Below are 11,809 nucleotides of genomic sequence, written 5' to 3'. Positions count from 1 at the left end.
CACAGCCTTATTGGGACATGGTGGCCATCCACCAACCATCCACTACTCCTCCATCTGAACCATCCAGGGTTGCACGGCACTCATCAGTCAAGAAGACTGTTTGACAATGAGTCTTCATGTATTTCTGGGCCCACTGCAACCATTTCTGCTTGTGAGCACTGGTTAGGGGTGGCTGAATAGTAGGTTTATACACGACTGCAAGCTTCTGGAGGATCCTACACCTTGAGGTTGGTGGGACTCCAGAGGCACCAGCAGCTCCAAATACCTGTTTGCTGCTTTGTAATGACATTTTAGCAGCTGCTCTCTTAATCCCATGAATTAGCCTGTCAGAAACCTTCCTCACTATGCCTTTATCTACAGGAACCCGTCTGTGCTCTGAATCAGACATTCCTTGTCCAAGGCATTACACTATTTGACACTTTTCAGCAGCAGGGATGCTTTTTCTTTCCTATATTGCTTAAACCCGTGGCCTGTTTGATAATGTGGAACAGTGCATTTTGGGGTTTTACTTTTGAAAAAATAATGGTCATCATTTTGAAGTTTGTTCAAAAACATCTGAATTATGCTCTAACGGCTGATGACTTGAAAAATACTCTGTCATTTGCATAATAATTTTGGAAAATAAAGAAAAATATAATTTGCATAATAATGTGGAAAGAGGTGTACAGTACCACACAGTTCTACTGAATTTATTCTTTATTGGAATCAAAAGAATTGGTGTGAACCACAAAAACCACCAACACTCGGAAAAACGATATGAAAAAGGTAAAATATGCAATAACTTAAGCAAAACTGTACTTATTTTTTGCATAAATATGCTTGTAACCAATTGCTTTGATATATAATTCTACTTCTAATCACTTATCTATCATGCAAAAATGCTAATTAGAATATTACATGACCAAAAAATGTATCGGGCACCAGTATTCCTGGTCTAGGAGTAATACAAAGAAGTAATGGTCATTTTAAGGACCTGATGGCTGCCATCTTGAAAATTACACCTTTCTAGTGGTCAAACTTTGGTAAACTTTTAGTATGTTTTTAAGTACATCTGATACTACTGTAAACCACTGAGAAACCTTTTGTTAGAAATTTTTTGAGGTCAAACCATATATGCAGCCTACACAGTGTTGCAGCTGGTCAGGATGTTTTTTAGTGATCCCTCTATTAATTCCCAAACCAGTGTTTTAATACACTTGTTTTAGTAGAGTCAAGTTGTATTAATTGGAAGGTTCATTTCATTTTATTAGCCTGGAAGAGTTCATGTTTATAGCCCCACACACTTCCACAGAGAATATTAGTGTGATGCTTTCCTGTCATAAATTATTACTGACAATGTCCTGGTAAAGTCCTGGATAATTATCTGCAGAAAAAAGTGGAAACTCAGAAGTAACGACAATATGTGTTAACCATTTGTGGAAAGGACTTGTGAGAAAATAATTACATTTCTTTTATTGCAGGTTTATTCTCAGAATAAACCCTGAAGGCTCCAAATGCCAGGCTAAGACCATGGTCAGCCGCACATCCAGAAAAAGTGTCCAAAGGAAGATCTCCAGCCTGAATCCACATGTGGCATCTCTCATAAGAGACATCGTGGACTTTGACTGGCAGAATTATTGAGAGGCACACACACACTCATACACACTCATTCAGTCAATCGACATTAGGAACAAAATTTAGCCACAGACCACTTTTCATGCTTAACCTATTTCTGATATGACTTATGTCAGTGCATGTTTTTAAATCTTTATGTAAAACATCAGCTCGCTTTAATTTTGTCTTAAGCAGCAAAAACAGACCTCCAAATATCTCCATTTGTTAAGCATAACAGCCTGTTATCTTTTGGTTTTATGGGGGGAAACCTATGTCAGTTGTTGTCAAATGTCAAATGTTTAACTTAAAAACATGAACTATAATAACAGTTATAAAGTCAGAATAGTTCTGTTTTTTGAAAAAACACCAGTGATATTAGTTAAAATTAGTTATAAATATCTTTGCTCACTACATATTAACCCCTTCTTACCCCCAGATGAGCATAAACACATCAAATAAACTTCCTTTTTTTTAAATCAACAATTGAAAAAATATATCGGTTATTATCGGTTATCGGCCATCAGGGGTTGGAAATTATCAGTTATCAGTATTGATTCAAAAAAATAGTTATCGTGCATCACTATTTTTATGTTTACATGTTAAATGTTTTAATATACAAATGAATTTATGCATTAAAGCATTTTTGACAGAAATAATGTTTGAGTAATTGTCATTTGTTGGTAAAAAAAAGGTTGATCTTATTTTTTTTTACATATTATGTTGCTAGTAATATCCCAATAAGAATGGTTTAAAATACAGTAGAATAACTGTAAATGACATTACAGATAGTAAACTGTTATAGGAATCACAGTCATAAAGCTGTAAAATTAAATACAGTTCTGTTGTTAGAAATACGGTAATGATGCTGTAAAATGAAATACAGTATCAGTACCATTTATAAATATATACAGTAACTATACTGTAATTGAAAATACAGTAATTATGCTGTAAACTGAAATACAGTAAAACTACAGCAAAGGCATTTACAGCATCCTCTTTACAGTGTACCTGTTTCCCCGTGTCCTGATTACCCTTATGTGTTTCACCTGTGTCGATTGTCTGAGTGGCTGCATCTGGTGATCCCCGGCTGATTGTCTCCCTCCTCGTGTATTTAGTTCATTCACTCCCCGTCTTCTGCGCGAGATTGTCTTGTTACCCCCGTGTGCAATCCTTTCGAGCCTTATTTCCTGACAGATCCTAGTGTGTTTAGACCCAGTTCCTAGTTCTCAGTTTCTGATGTTTAGCCTGCCGATTTTGTACCTCTGCCTGATTGTATTTGACCTCCTGTGTACCATTTAACGGACTGAGACTTTTCCTGGTTGTCCTGTGTCTGCTTGTGGGTCCTTTTACCTGGCATATCGTTACAACCATTGTTTAGGAAAAGTTGCTCATGGTTATCACTGACTTTTTAAAGTAGGAACTTTCACTCAAAATCTATGGTTTTGTTGGGTTATTTTCCCTCCTTTATGGCTGAAACCTTTCTCTACATATGAAGACGTTTTGGGAACTCTTAAAGGGGCAAGGGATCTTCCCTACTGGGCCTTGTTTTTCACATCAGTGAATATCTAATTTGATCCTATTTGATTCACTCTTAACTTTTATGTTACATTAAAAATACTCATCATAATCATTGACTGTAATTTTAGATGCTTCATGTAATGCAAGCCCTTGCCAGTTTCCTGCCTTTGCCTAATGGTAAAACTGCCTATGTACATACTAGATTTTGTGTCTTTTCCTTTCATTGGTTGAACACATCAACAGTTGGAGCTTGATTCACAAAAGGGTTATCAGACTTTTGCACCTGCAAAACCAGTGCAAAACTCAAAGGACACAGCCTGCAGTGATCAGCAGAGCATGTAAAATGTGTTGCACCTGTTTGCAATGCAATGTAGAGCAGACACTACAGAAGCTGCTTTTCAGGTGTTTATATATATGTTTATATCTCCACAGTTGAATGTTCATTATTTGATATTAATTGTTGTGTTTAAACGTCTCATTTTATGGTCTGTCCCTGTGAAACCAGATGTATTTTATACTTTTTGATCAGAAAATAAAGATGACAAAAAGAGTTGTGTTTTGTAGCACATTACATTAACTCTTAATGAACTTTATCTTCATCTTGAGCGTATTAATAATGATGGTTATATTATGATAATAGAATAAGTAGGAAATATAGCAGTAACATGATTATTTTAATATTTCTGGAAAAGCCTGTTCAATGCAGCATATATTTGCCATGTAATATTTGCTTTGAAGTGTACTGTTTGTGTTTTTTTTTTTAAGTTTTCATGATAATCTTCGGCAGTAGAGTGTGTTTCTCTAAAGTTGATCTATAGGAGCTGCTGGTCTCTGTGGTAAAACATTATGTCCAATACTGACCATGAGGTGCTAACTTACTACAACACTGACTTACACTACTACTTCTGCTATGACTTCTACATAAAGGCCAGGTTTGGTTTCATGCTCATAACTCTACTTCAGCACCTGCTATAATTATTCTATTCACCAAACTTGTTTGCCAGTACAGCTGTTATCTTTATAGATGGCATTTGTTACAGGTGAGCATAAAATACACAAAGAATCTAGCTGATACGTGTTTGGTTTTTTTCTCTTTCAATAGTGGCCTCTATCTTGCCTTTCACCAAAATAGGCCGTTTACTGGAAATCACACAGGCCTTTCATCAGTCCATAAAATCTGGGGAATATCTGTCCAGAATTAAAAACAACAATCAGCCATTACAATTACTGCTAAACAGCAAATATTCAAGAAGATATTATGATATATAAATATTTGTTGAGTTGCATGTACTGTACATGACCCCCAAAAAAGGGCCCATTAAGAACAATACATTGCAACATTGCTACATTGCAAAACAATTAGCAAACTTGGATAACCTATCAGGAGAACTGAAGGAATTCGTTTTGGACTCATTAGTAGGTTCAACTGTGAGCTGCGATGGCCGAGTGGTTAAGGCGTTGGACTTGAAATCCAATGGGGTTACCCCGCGCAGGTTCAAACCCTGCTCGCAGCGTTTCAACTTGTGGATGTATTTATACATCTATATTTAGAAGTTTGATGTGGTCCTCTTAAAAAAGAAATTCCAGTGAATTACATGGTCACAATAACAACCCTGCACACTCTGAGGAGCTCCTTCTGACTGTGCCAAAGTCAACACATGCCTTTCAGTCTTTGTAAGTTCACACTTTCCCATGCACCTTGCACAGTGGTTACTGATTGGTTAACTGGTTTGGCAGGTTGCTGGTAGGTGAGCAGACATATTGGCTTGAGAACTGAGAGGTTGGAAGAGTGGACAGTCAGCAGAATTGGTGTGCAAATAAACCCTTTTATAGAGCACCACCAAATTTTCTACCACAGCTTCAGGAAAGCCTAATTTGCTATTACATTTTCTTCACTTACTACAACAGTGTTAACTCCTACTTTTGCAACATTAAGAACAATGCTCTGATGAGAAAACAGTAAGCAAGCTCAGAGTGACTAATCAGGAGAACTGGTCAATTATATGGTCGTAAGATAATTATCATCATGAGTATTTACACCTGAACGTTATAAGTGACTTTATACAGTTTTTAGAATTATTAAAAGTTGAAAATTATAATGACAGACATGATACACCGCAATTACAAATAGCCCCAGTAAAAGTTTGTGAACTAAAGTATCTGAGGCATGAAACTCCAGGGCTGAAAATGACTCCCACTCCAGCTTCTGACATTAATTACATTTGATAGTACAGCTGGTGCTACATGTGCAACAGATGCTAAAGTTCATGTTTATCTTGGTAGCAAAGGAAGTCATGTCTAGCAGGCAAATTAAATCCTGTACCACTGTCTCAAAGAAGCAATAAGAGCTAAATACTGCAATATTTTGTGATGTAAAATCAGTGTTAGAATAGTTGTATTAAGATAAACATATTAGCTTGTAGAGGTGACTCCATTATACACTGGGGAAATCCAAGTGATAAGAGTTTGGCTGTGGCATAATTTGGCAGTGGCCTGTGGTCTGAAACACACCTACTTTATGACAACATAAAAGGTGGTTTACCAGAGTTTTATAACCATGGGGATTTCTGTCAGGACTGAAACAGACCATTGGTTTCATTGTCTTAGATGTTAAAAAGAACATTTTTTCTGATATTTTGATGTTGAAAACTTGTCACAGCGGTCAACAGTAGATTTGTAACTTTGCCTGTTTCTTCCATCAGTGGCAGTCTGCTTTAACAATTACAGATGTCACATTTCCTGTTTCTCTTACAGTAGGAGATTGTAAAGATTTGTGCAGTGTTGGTGAGCAGTGTGGTCACACAAAAAGGTTCAAATCTCAGTCAGACATGGCCTCTCCATGTTGTTTGCATTTCTTCTTTAGGAATACCTAAATTCCTATTCTAAGCAGAGGGGAATTCAGTCTAAAAACACTTTTTCATTTCTATTTTTGATACTTCTACCTAACAGCTGATTGAGTTTGAATGGACAGAAAACATTTTGTATCTGTCTAACCTTTCTTTTATGGCTTGGAAAATACAGGGGATTACCAGCGACATTTGTTTCTCTTTCACTTTTAAGGTTATCGTCTTTTTTTAAAACCTTGAAACCAAATCAGCCAATAGACAAACACGCCATCAGTTCCACCTCCTGTTTCACTGCATAGAAAAACCTCTGCAGGTTAGACACTAACATTTTTCTAACACTAGACCCTGAGATGCTCCAACACAGGTAAGCTGGATAAAAAAAAAAATATTACATTTTAAGTTAATGTTATCTTTATTCACCTGGAAACCAATTCATTTATATCTTATGGCTTTCCTTAGTGGAAGCATTTTTTGGGGGGTCATTTGGTAGATATTGTTCTGTTGTTTTGAAGTTCTTAATCCTTAAGAGATCCTTAAAATCAAACTTAATTTGTTCCTTTGGGCAGAAATCAGCCACCTCCCCCAAAATGGCTGTAAAAATATGATAATTTTTTTTTTCTACTTTAAATGAGTCAATATAGTGAAACTCCTCCAGCCTGAAATATACTTATTAGATAATAATTACATTTTGGAAATTTTAACCCTTTTAATGGCATCTTTGTTTCACAACCCCACTGTTTTTTGTCGAAAAAAAAAAAAACCCCAAAAACATAAAAACTAAAATAATTCCCAAAAAATGCATTTCAATTAGTACTTGCTTATTATTATTTTTAGGTCCTGACATGGGATAATGATTGGCAGCAACATAAATTTTCATGCATTTTTATTTTTTCTGTAGTGTCAGATTTAAAAAAAAAAAAAAACCCTCACACATTTGTTCCTTCAGGCATAAATCAGCCACCTCCCAAAAACTGCTGTAAAAATATGATACACTAATATTTTTTTTTCCACTTTAAGCAAATCTATCTTGTAAAACTACTTCAGCCTGAAATATACATGTCAAATTAGTTATATTTTAATTAAATGAATTAATAAATCAAATTAATTATATATTAAATATATTTGGAAATTTTAACCCTTTAAAGGCCAGTATGGTTCCATAACCCTAATGTTGTTTGAGTCAATAGCAAAATAAGCTGTTTGACATTGGCAGAGAATATTTGGCAAATTTTCATGGGTGCAACTCACATACTCAGCTCTGCTGCTCATCCCACAAATGCATGTTCCTTACAAATGTGGCACAATTTAAAAGGGTAATAAACAGGCTTTCCAACGGTATAAAATTTATTGCCTAGAAGTAACAACAAAGAAATAATGTACCAAACACAAATTTCCTTACTTTTTGTTCTAAGTTTAGTTTAAAAAAACTTCCTTCTCTCTTCCCAAACCAAACCCCCACCTGGACTAGAAAGAAAAAAAGCAAAAAGCATGGAGACAGAAAGAAAGAAAAAATAAAATAAAAAATATGAAGAAACAAGAAAGAAAGAAAGAAAGAAAATATCTAGCAGAAATTGTTCTTTTGGTAAACAGACCTGCTCTGATTCAGTGAGACAGCTGTCATGGTATATCTCAGAACTTTGAACAAAATTAGACTAAGATGTCTGTTTTCACTTCCTCTGACAGAAAAATATGGAAGGAACTAGCAGAAAAGAGTGTCTCTATTGTAAACCTCAGGAGGAGGAGGACACTGATGGAGTTAGCACTGAAACATTGCAAAGACAACGCTGTGCAGAAATGGCTGAAGGAAAATACAGAGTCCAGTACTTTCTTTAAACTTGTTGACATGTTTGGTTTCCTGCATGAGGAGATCGATAAGCAAAGAGAGAAGATAGACAAAGAGCACATTGACATCATCTTTGTGGCTCATGGATCCATCAAAGAGCCCCTGATCCAAGCCAGCTGTCTGCTCCCTCTGCCCACAATCCAAGATGTGATCCTCTATTCTCCATGGAACTGCATTCTCATGACTGATGTAACATATGGTATCACTACAGGACGCCTACAGCCTCAGCACAGGATCTTTAGCTGTGGAAAACATAAAAGCTGTGAAATTCCAGATAAAGACCACCAGCCCACCAACCTACCCAACCACTGGAACTCAATGAAGAAGGCTGGAGCCCAGAAGATCCCAAACATCCATGTAAGTCCTTTGACATCCGAAGATGGTGTATGGGAATACATTGTCTTCCTTGAAGATAAACATGGTCGACCTGGGAGAAACAGAGTCGCCGTTCCATTCATGCTGCCAGGAGAGAAGGAGTCTATCCCATTCTATGTGGTGACTCTGGCTCTGTCATTGGTGCTCCACTACTCCAATCTGAAAGCTACCCTCCATCTTGCTGCCTGTCTGGGAGGATCCCCACAAATATCCTCTCAGAAGGCTGAGTACCTGAACCAGCAGTACAGCTACACCGTTAATGAAACACTCATGACATCTTCAGTGAAAATGTTGTTTGAGAATGATCCAGCAGACTCTTTAAAATGTTGTTTGGTTCCTGATCTTTTTCAGGGTGAGCTGCATGTGTGACTTAGCAGGTGTTTTAGGAAAAATGACTGTGTGTGAGTGATTAGGGTAATTCTTCTCTGCTCTTTTGTTGATGTTGGGATTGTGTTGAATTTTTGCATAGTATTAATATAAATAGACTCTGCAGAAAAGATAAATGTAAAAAGATGTTTATAAGTAAAATAATAATATATTTAAAAAAACATTTCCGTTAGGTCTAAAGAACTGTAGAAAGTCACACCACATTGTTATTTAAATAAATCTAATATAGCCTCAGATGTTAAAGTCAGCATGTTTGTCATTTGTGCTAATGTTGAATCACTCTCTTGGTTTTGTTTTATTTTTACTCTGATAAGTTTAGGTTTTTGTTTCAATGATTAATCAACTGTCTTTTTCACAAGTTCAGATTTGTTTTAGCTTCAGTTGATCAGTCGTCACATCCTGACTTCTATTCTGCATGCCTTTTCTGAAGATTGTGTCATTCACTTAAATCTTATAAAATCCTCTTTTCAAAATTCACCATGGACTCCTCATCTTTACCAACATGCTTTTATTTATAACATTGGCAGCATTATAATCTTTAATTAGTCTGGTTTGCTAGTAATGATGTATTCAGCCCTTATTCCCAGTTGTAAAATTACATTTTTAATTTGAATTCTATATCAGAGAGGCATTCTTTAATCTAGGGGCAGCGCCACTATGAAGCTGGTAACGGCAATAAATAAATGAAAAAAAATCATGCTGACCCAAAAGTGCGTCGACTCACTGGGAAATGCCGGCATGGCAGATAGTGAGTCCATCCCTGCTTGGAGAGTTGTCCGAGTGTCTCCGTTGTCAGCAATCCAGCATGGCTAAGAGGGCGTCTCTCTGCATTGGCAGAGTGCTCAGCCAGCGAGTGGTACAGGCTATTTAAGACTCTATGAACTCCTGGTAACTCAGTTCATGTTGACAGTAGGAGAAAATAACTTCAGTCTTATCTGGCATGATCTGAAAGCTGAACCTGCCAATCAAAAGTCTCTGTCCTGTATCCATTTCTGCTCGCTTGCACTGTATTACAACGGCGCCGCTTCCTGATCTGGCAAACTACGGGATAGGCTGAGGGTCACACAGAACACCACTAAAAAATTAGTGGCGTTAAAAGAAATTTGAGTTAACGCGATATTAACAAGTTGACTTTGACAGCCCTAGTTTTTAAGTTTTCATGATGAAGGATCTTGGGCAGTAGAGTGTATTTCTCTAAAGTTTATCAATGGGAGCTGCTGGTCTCTGTGGTAAAACATTATGTCCAATGCTGAACATGAGGTGCCAACTTACTACAACACTTACACTACTACTTCTGCTACGACTTCTACATCAAGGCCATTTTTGGTTCAGCATCTGCTATAATTATTCTATTCACCAAACTTGTTTGTTATCTTTATAGATGGCATTTGGTACAGGTGAGCATAAAGTACAAGGAATTTAGCTGATAAGTGTTTGGTTACTTTCTCTTTCAATAGTGGCATCTTGCCTTTCACCGAAATAGGATGTTTACTGGAAGTCACACATGCCTTTCATCAGTCCATAAAATCTGGCTGATATGTTCAGACTTAAAAATAACAATCAGTGATTACATTTACTGCTACACTAACTACAGGAAATGTTCAGGAAAATGTCTTTGTTGTGTCGTATGAACTTGGCCTGGTTTGGTACAAGAACCTAAGTGTCCAAAGATGAGTGTTTGATTAAGAAGAGAGACACACCGGTTCATTTAATTGTGACACTGAAGAGTGCATCTGCCTGCTCTATATGAAATCATTATTTAGCCTTTTATGAATAAAACAAACTTTAATTGAAGATTGTAGAGAAAAAGTTTGTAATAAGTTGTGTATCCATCCCCTGACCTTTACTTTTCAATAAGCTTTTCTCTGAGTGTTCTTTTGTTTTCATGGTGTAATGGTAGCCAGGAGCACCGAGTTACCAGTGACTGGACCGTCCAGACACAGGTGTCTTTATATGACCATTACTTAAAAAGAATCCTGCATGATCAGGCAAGTTCATCTTGTTGGATAGATGTTTGTATCTCTCATATGTATGTTGAACTAAAAAACTCACTCAGCAGCAGATTTGTAGTTTTGGGTGTTACTGCCAATGGTCAGTGGTAGTCTGATCAAACAGCTACACAAGGCACATATCATGTTTCTCTTATGCAGGGGTGTCAAACTCAATCACAGCAGAGGCTGCACTCTGAATTTTGGTCTAAGCTGTGAGCCTAACAGGAGCTAGGTTTCCATTACAGTTTTTCGCAAAATAAAAGCGATATTTCTTAAATTTCGATTATGTACAATTGTGCTTTGAATGTGTTTCCATTGAAGGGAGTTTTGAGCATAGGCCTTGCAATTCTCGTAAAATCTCATCTTGCGTGAATCCGTTGCAGGGAAGCCTGATGCTCAAAACCTGTTGCGTGTTGGTACGGTTTTGGTTACATCTACAGCAGTTGCCTTGATAATTTGGAACAAAAGACGAAGGAAACGGCTGATAGTTCAGAGGTAAAGTCTGTATGTATGGCAAAAGCAACATATAAGGGTATAAGTATGATGTTAAGAAAAGTCTCATCTCTTCTTCTGTCTACACATACCATGCCATGTTGCCTCAGAGTGACTGGTCATATGACACCATATGTCATGTCCCGTGACTTGTAAATGCAAAAAAAGTGTTTCCATTACACTTTTGCAATACATTTCTATATTGAAACGCCTTAAAACCTCCTCATGAAAGTGTAAAAACTTTTTTGCGACATTTTACTTTTTTGGTTTTTTTTTGTTTTTTTTCAAAATTCAGGTGTTTCCATTACCAGTTTTTTGTTGCGCTATTTTGATTTTGCGTATTTTGCGCAAGTGTAATGGAAACCCAGCTAGGGTCAACATATATCCATAAACTGTCAACCTCATTTTCACAAGAAATGAAGCATGGAAAAAATTAGCACTGATGATAAATGATTTAGAGATTAAAGACAGTCAAAATGAGCAGGTTAAAGGCTAAAAATCTGAGATAAAAGGTCAAATGTAGCAGTACAAAAGGCCCAAACATGAAATTAGATGTCAAAATAATGTTTTTCAAAGGCAAATATATAAAACAAAAAGTTGCAATCATGTTTTAAAGATGAAAATATGAGTTAAAAATTTTAATTGAGAAACTAAAAGGTAAAAATATGGGATTAAAAATCCATGTTAGGATTTGAACAGGTCAAAATTTGAGATAGATTCAAAATCATGAGTTTATATGATGGATGTTTTCTAAGGTGTGGTTC

The 11,809-nt window shown here is 36.5% G+C and overlaps 1 non-coding gene across 1 annotated transcript; it reads left to right on the top strand.

The window, feature by feature from the left end:
• The first annotated feature begins 4,543 nt into the window (after nucleotides 1-4,543).
• On the top strand, nucleotides 4,544-4,625 carry trnas-uga. The gene has a single exon. It is a non-coding gene; the product is annotated as a tRNA-Ser (tRNA).
• The last annotated feature ends 7,184 nt before the right edge of the window (nucleotides 4,626-11,809 follow it).

Source organism: Cheilinus undulatus, linkage group 21, assembly GCF_018320785.1.
Source record: "Cheilinus undulatus linkage group 21, ASM1832078v1, whole genome shotgun sequence".
NCBI classification, from domain to species: Eukaryota; Metazoa; Chordata; class Actinopteri; order Labriformes; family Labridae; genus Cheilinus; species Cheilinus undulatus.
Note: the sequence above shows the minus strand (reverse complement) of the source record. Positions and strands in the feature narration are given on the sequence as shown.